We start from the raw sequence: 8,273 nt of genomic DNA on the forward strand, positions 1-8,273 counted from the left end.
TATGTATTTAAAAAAAAAGAATTAAAAAAGAATAAACCAAGTCTCAATGCTGGAAGAATGGTCTTAAGACTGAGAACTCTTTATCAGTAGTAGAAACCTATCAGGATTGTTTCCATTGTTGCAAAGTTGTGGTTCAAACATAGATTGAATACTTGGTGGAGATATCCCTGGTACAAATTTCCATCTAACAAAGAGCAGATGGCAGCTTGATCTCTAGTGGGTGTCTGCCTCTCTCTCTCTCTCTCTCTCTCTCTCTCTCTCTCTCTCTCTCTCTCTCATGTTTAGTTTATGCTTAATTTGAAACAGGAGCTCTGTGTAAAACAGTCTCTCTCTCTCTCTCTCCAGTGTTTAAATGAAGACATGATGATCCTTTCCAAGTTTAATAATGATGATGATAGTGATAATGACCCTAATTTATTAGACACTAATTATGTGTGTGGCATCATGCTCCCTGCATCACATTCCTGATGAAGGCACATCATCTCTATAAGTTGAGAACATGTGTTTAGAAAGCTTGAAGAACTTCTCCAGTGTCACTCAGCACAGAAAGTTGTGTATGTAGAAACCAAGCACAAGCTAATCAGACTGTAAAGCGGGGCATTCTCCTATTCTACCCCAATGAAGCTCCCAGTTCTAGCTACGTACTGGAGTCATATGGGAAACTTTACCAAATGCTGATGTGCAAGCCTCACTTCCAGACATTCTCTTTGATTTGTTTGGACTTGACCCAAGTCTAAGTAATTTTTTAAAGATTTCCCAGGCAAGTAGTAGCCAGTTCTGTCAATCCTAGTGTTAGTCTCTGAGGACATTATTTGAAGGAAAAGAGATTTTCTTGTGTTCAGTTTTATCATTTTAAGAAATTTTTTTCCTAGAACTTGCTATATAGACCAGGCTGGCCTTGAACTCACCTGCCTCTGATCCACCTGCCTCTGATCCACCTGCCTCTGCCTCCCAAGTGCTGGGATTAAAGGAGTGGCCACCATGCTTGGCCTGATTGTTGTTCTCAATAACAACAAAAAACATACTTAGATTAAACCAACTAAAACGTCATAGATAATATTAAATCTAAGTCTTGTCCTCAAAAGAGAGGATCTAGATGCTGGGCATCACTTCTTCATGGGTGAACTTTGTTCAGTGTTTTTCTTTATTAGAAATAATATTTCCATTCATTCGTTGACAATTTTAAACAGTGTGTTTTGATTATATTGAGACCCCTTCATTGGAACCCTTCCCTCATCTCTCAAACCCACACCTACCTCCCTCTGTCCCATCTCACTTCATGTCCTCTGTTATTTTTTAAGGTCTATAGTGTCTAATTTATATTCCTCAAATGATCTCAGGCGTCCCTGGAGCCTGTCAACCTTCCTTGCATCATACCCTTAAACAAAACTGACTCTCCTTCTCCCAGCAGCTATCAATTGCCAACAGTTCCTCAGCTAGGGCTGGGAATTCTTGCCCACCTCCACCCTCCCTGCTGGATTTATGTCTGGCTTGGGTTGGAGTAGGTTTGTGCATGCTGTCACAAGCACTATGGGTTCATATGTGTAACTGCTCTGGTGTGTCTGGGCAACATTCAGTATTTTCCAATGCAGAATCCTATGCAAACTTCCTTCTAAGTAGGAAGAGCTTGGCACTTAGCGACCACATATCATTGTTTAATCTTGATAATAAAATATGCTTTCAAATATGTGGATCATCTCTCAATTTTGCCCTGTAAGAGACTTAAAACACTGAGCAAAAATCCAAGGGGTAAAGGAGAGTGAGCAAGAATATAAGACTGGCAAGTCACAGCAGCAGCAGGGGCCAGGGGAAGTCCAGGACCCCCAGACTCTTGGAAGACTTACGTTCCCTTTCTGTTCCACCATTAGGAAGAATTTTTTGCCTGTTCCAGAAGAGCTTGTTTCAGAAATATCCATTTCAGTGCAAATTGGGCATCCTGAACCTGAAAACGAGAAATCCGAAAGGTTTAGAATTCCACATGATGCCACAAGTGAAAAAGTCTCTGTGACTTTATAAAACAGGTTGGAATCAAAATGCTGTTAATAGTGGACAGGCTTAGCTTCAGGCAGTGCACGTGTAATGCATCTGAAGCACAAATGAACTTCATGTTTAGACTTCAGGCCCATCACTAAGATAACTCATTGTGCATACAAGAACATTTCAAAACCCAAGTCTGAAACTATATTCTGGTCCCAAACATTTCTGAAAAGGGACACTCACTTTTTATTTGCTCACTGTTGTAGACATTCTTTCTCTTTATTTTGTTTCCCATGTATTTAGTGGACTGCCTGGCAAAGGGGAATGATTTGAGAAGCTTCCTTTCTTTATGGAAGATTTCATTTGTGGATTATTGCAAAGGGATTATTACATGTAGTTCTAAGTACATGAGTATACAGTCTGAAGAGATGGCTCAGCATTTAAGAGCCCATACTGCTCTTGCAGAGGACTGAAGTCCAGTTTCCAACACCCACATCAGGAGGCTCACAGCACCTGTAACTCTCTAGCTCCAAAGGGATCGGATATCCTATTCTGGCCTCCACAGGTACTCATGGGCACAAACCCATACACAGACATACACATATACAGGTAATTAAAATAAAATCTTTAAGTATATAAATATACTTTGGATATAAGGAGAAGTACATATATGTATACATATTTATCACATTGAAATCCAGAAAGGTCATCAACCATTTTCCTTTGTCTGCTTCCTAAACCCAAACCATAAACATACCGGGTTCAGATCTGTAGTTTTCAAAGCATAAACCATACTCAAGCTGATGAAGACACTTTGTGTGTGTGTGTGTGTGTGTGTGTGTGTGTGTCTGTGTGTGTGTGTGTCTGTGTGTGTGACAGACAGACAGAGGAAGACACAGAGACACAGAAAGAGAGACAGAGACAGAGAGATTCAGGGAGAAAGCTATGAGTGATTTCTTCATGCTTCCCACTAGGCTGGGGCCTTTCTTCCCCTAGAAACTTCACTGTCAAGTGATATAGAGGAAAAAACCCAAAGTGGTGGCCTCTTATCAGCCGTCTGACCTTCAGACCAGGAGGTAAACGAAGTGGTGCATCCCAAACGTATAATCAGAGTGAGTTTACCCAGTGACAGATACAGCTGGAGTCCTGGAGACCACACCAAACCTTTTTCTTATTTATGCCCAGAAGGCGGCCACATATCTTAACTGTGTAAATTGTTCAGGAGGAAAATATAAACCAGAGATTAAAAGCATGAAGTTTGGGGACAGAGTCCTGTAAATGAACCTCTGTTTTCTGATTTATATGCTGTGTGTGACCTTGAGAAATTTATTTAGGTTCTCAAAGACTCATTTCCCCATGTGGAAAACAGAAATAAGAATGTAGTATGCTTATGTGGACTTATATAATGATTCCAAACAATATGTCTATAAAACCCTTAGCATAATCCCTGTCTGTTCAGATGATACCTATTCATTGAAAACCTGGCTGATTATAGGAGCTCCGACTATGCATGGCACTTACTTTCTAGTAAAGAGAGACTGAAAGAAAAAAAACAAACAGAAAATGTACTGATTGTTGGCCAGAGAGAAATGATATTGTATATCTAATCTCTAGAACCCTTTCAAGAAACATTAATGATATAAAGACATAAACTATAATGTCACAATATGTAGACACATGTGCTAGGTAGAAACAAGAGTTATGCAATTTGGGAGACTTTGAGCTAGACCCACTGAAGGGGTACTCCAATTGCCTCACCCTGTGTCCTTGTTCAGCATGGAAGAAGCCAGAGTGCTCTGCGTTCCATTCCCTATTGGCAATTTGGGTAACCTCTTCAGAGGATGGCATGGTAAGAATAGGAGGTAGGAATTGGCTAGGCAGTTAGGGTAAAAAGACCCCAAAGAAAAGTAGCCAGTTTCTTGGCTAAAAGTCAAAATGTCCTTGGGACAACATACTTTGTTCCAAAAGCCAAAAATGTCAAAAGGTTTTGGGAGCATGTATTTAATTCTTAAAAGATTTTAGGGTTACCTCTTCAGAGGGGGGAATGTTAGACTACCCAAAAGCCCCATAAAAATAAATAAATGAAAGAAGGAAAGAAAAGAAAAAGAAAAAAGTGATGGGGAGATATGGGAGGGGTTGGAAAGGAGGGAGTGGGCATGGGTTTGATCAAAACACCTTATATGCATATATGAAATTCTCAATAAAGTTTTTGTAGAAGTTTTTTAAAAAGCAAAAACTGACAAAAAAGATCAGTTTTTGTCATGTAACCCTATGCATTATAAAAGGAGCAAATATATAAAAGTGAACTTTCTTTCTCTTTCTTTTTTTTTTTTCTTTGCTCCAGTACTATAGCATGTTGGGATTTTCAAAGAAATGATTGAGCCCAAAATCCAACGTTCAGTTATCATGAATCCACTCTTCCATCAAAGTCATAAAAAGGAACCACATGTGCTCTCACACTCAAGCTATTCCCCAAAACTTATATAACTTTGGGGTGAGGCCACCAGGAACCTTTCCCCAGTTCTAAGAAAAGTCATCTCTATTTCTGTTGTGCTGGGGACAGATATGAACAGCTAATACCAAGTGCATTGTGCTAGATGGAATCCCTGCTCACTCTTAAAAAGACCTCCCATATTTCCAAGGCTTTTAAAGCTTTACTTCATCAGTAAGCATTACCTTGTCTCTGTCACCTCAAGAAATGGACGGAGATTGCACTGAATACTGCCCTCATCTTTCACTTGGCTTAGAAAAGGCGTTTTTATAAGCTAATAATAAACAATATATTTTCCACTAAAAAAAAATCAAATGTCACTGTTTCCATATAAGCATTGCTGTTGAATGCAACGGATTCCCTGTAGAGTCAGAACAATGTTGATGAAATGAAATGACCCCGAAAAAGCCATGGTTCAAGACATCATGGAAACATAAATCAGTCTCATACAAACAAGCTGGGAACTTTTCAGAAAGCCTCCACAGGAAATACTAAATCTACTGCTAGATTTCAGCGGCTATGTCTGGCGGGCTGCAGCATGCTCCGCCTTGCTGTGACTGGCACCATCCCTTGCTTTCCTGCTGGCAGATCCCTAAAGAGGATGCAAGCAGCCAAACAGGTTTGAGCTATGAAACTGTGAGTTCATGTTATACACAGCATTTACATGAAGTGCACTGAGCAGTCGTGAATGGAAAGGATTTATCACTTTGGGGAAAGGAATGTACGCTTTAGACTTATTTTTCCCCAGAATCAGCTCCCTTCACATTTATGATTTGATTATTTTTCCAAATACCATATATGAACTCAGGCTCTCATTCCCACAATAGTGTAGTATCTCAGCTCCACTCTTTACTCCCTGTTCTGTTGAGTAGACAATATCTCTGTGTTTTTATCATTAAAACTAATTAGATCTGGGAGGAACAGCCTAACTTGGTGACTAAAAAAACACAGTTAAACCAGGTAGACTGGCATTGCTTACTAGGCATGAGATTTTAAATAAGTGCTTTAATCATTTAAATGCTCTAAATCTCAATTTCCCTGTCTGCAAAATGGGAATGACGACATTATTGTGTCATAACTCTTGATTGAATTAGGAGATAATGCACAAAGCATTCAGCAGACACCTGGCAAAGGGAGGGCTTCGGAGTGCTTTCTTCTTTATGGAGGGTTCAATTTATGGGTGATTTTAGAGGAATCATTTCATGTGGTTCTGACCAAGTGAAAATAAAGATTCTTTTGGATAGAGAAACAGTGTGTACCGATGTGTGTGTATTTAACTGAAAGCACTTCATAATATCCTTATGTGTTGATCACACATTGATTCTGAATACAGATATATAAAACCTCTGTATATAGGAAACGTTAGTGCGGGCGTGGGTGACTATAGATGTATCTAACATACAATGGATGTGGTACTGAATTACAGAGCCCTTCAGATCTTTCCTCCCTGGAGCCCCTTGAAATTTTGGGTGCTATATTATTGTACAGGGCCAAGGTTGGAAACTCTACATTTATTTTGATGATTGATCCCACAATCATTCCACCTTTCACTTTTCTTACTGATTTCAGTAACAGATTTGTTCTCATGCCCAGCAAGCCACTCTTGAATATATGTCTGTTCTCAAGTGAGAGCTAGTTTCCAAGCAAGGCACAGAGAAGATGGCTTTACATATTTCAGATTATTAACAAAGTAGTCAGTTACCAAATGCCTTTAAGTTACTTGACTTGAATACTGAACCCAGATCTACTGATTTTTATCCTAGATTGCCAGGTGAACAATTAAATTGTTTGAAAATTATTTCTCTGCCTGGTGGATCCTAGCCACACACCAAATCTGCTGACACCTTGATCTTCAACTTCCCAATCTCCAGAACTGTGCGAAATAAATTTACAACCCCCCCTCAATTATTTCTCTGCTTCATCCTAACAGTCCTTTAGACCGTGAAATTATGATAGAACTTAGCCAAAGAATGTTATAGCTAGAAGGCAGAACATTTCTTTAGTTTTAGTAAAAGAGACCAATTGAAACTGGTTTGAGGGGTATTTTACAGATACACTGCCTTCAGATATGGCTGAATCTAGCTGTCAAAGCGATTCCTCTGAAGGTCATTCTTAACACATTCTCCCCTTTTTCCTCTCTCTCGTCCCCTACTCCCAATTCCCAGTTCAACCTCTCTGCTTCCTTTGTGCTGGGTTCACGGTCAGTCAGTCTCTGTCTGGTTTGGAAGATGGTCCCTAACAGCCTTATACCTTCGTAATTATTTTAGTTTATATATCGTGAAAATAATGAGCTCACTTTCCCCTGGTTCCATGTCCTTTATAGGTTCAGCCTGGGGTAATCACTATTTTTGGATACATGGAAAATTCTTGAAGTCTTTAAGTAAGATTAAGTCCTTAAGTGCCAGTCTTTAATATTCTAGCTAGTGGCCATGTGACCAACAACCCCTTGGAAGTAGTTTCGGCGACAGTCACCTCCCCAAAGTGAAGGGTCTTGGGACCCTTCGATTCATTTGTTCCGTGAATAAGAGTACTAAAAGAAAGCTTAAAGAGAACAGATGACTCACAGAACTGTCATTAGCAGCTGACAAGCTCAGAAACAGTTCAGATTTTATGACTCCTTTTAAAGCACTGAATGCTTCCTAATAAGGAGGAAGTGAAAACAACACACAACATGGAGAGACTGTAGAGCAACGGGAGGGGGTGTGCACAAAAGCCAGACACCCTGGTTTTCATCTAGCTGTCGCATCATGCCAAGTCTATGTCCTTGGAAAATACTCAGCCATTCTGTGCCTTGATTTCTATTGCATCAAGCAGGGACAACAGTGTCTATTTTATCACATTGCTACAAAGAACAAATGAAATGATACATGTAAAGAATTTAAAATTGTCCCACATGTAATATAATACACATTTTGTTATTACTATGACTAAATGTTGAATAATAAATGCTTTACTGATAGATATTATTACTAAATGTACTTTGCATATGCATTATGCTACATCATCTTCATAACACCTTAATGAGGTAGACATGACCATCCTCTATTATCGGGGGAAAAAACTGAGTCCTTGAGAAATTAAACAACTTCCACAAAATTAAACACTGAGGGAGGAGCCAAGGTTTGAATTTCTGTCTGTCTGACAGCAAAGCCTTCCTGTGCTTTTAACAGGAAATTAAGTGATAAATGTCAAAAGTTGAAAGAAAGTGTGGTGTGAGTCTGAATCGGTTGGCAGCCCCCTCTCACTGAATGTTAAAAGCAGCCTGCCCAGTTCTGGCAGGTTCTATTCCCATCATTCCATTCAGCAAACACTTTAAGGAGCTACTGAAATACAGCTGACAGCAAAACCTGGAACAGCTTGTTAACCTCAAATTTGAATGTGAAAGAGTTATCTGGCAATTTAGGCCAAGGGCTCCGAATGGAAAGATAAGGATAAAGGACAGAGGTATGGTCTAGAGAGAGAGCTAGGCAGTCGCTAGTTCCACTTATAGGTTATTGTATGTGAAGGACTGGAGGGAGGGAATGGAGTTGGGAACATACCAAGCCCTGGTATATTGTGGGGGAGTCTGGAGTGCTGAAGAGGAATGCCAACCCGATAGAAAGTGGGTTATCAAAAGGGTGAAGGGAGAAGGACAGTGATACCAAGACACACACACACACACACACACATCATGCACACACACATTCCCCCACACACACAGGCACACACACACCCCACACCACACATACCCCCCCACACCAGGCACACACACACACACACACACACACACACACCACACATTCCCCCCCACACACAGACACACACA

This window comes from Nannospalax galili, unplaced genomic scaffold (assembly GCF_000622305.1).
Source record: "Nannospalax galili isolate Female #2095 unplaced genomic scaffold, S.galili_v1.0 scaffold202, whole genome shotgun sequence".
NCBI lineage: Eukaryota > Metazoa > Chordata > Mammalia > Rodentia > Spalacidae > Nannospalax > Nannospalax galili.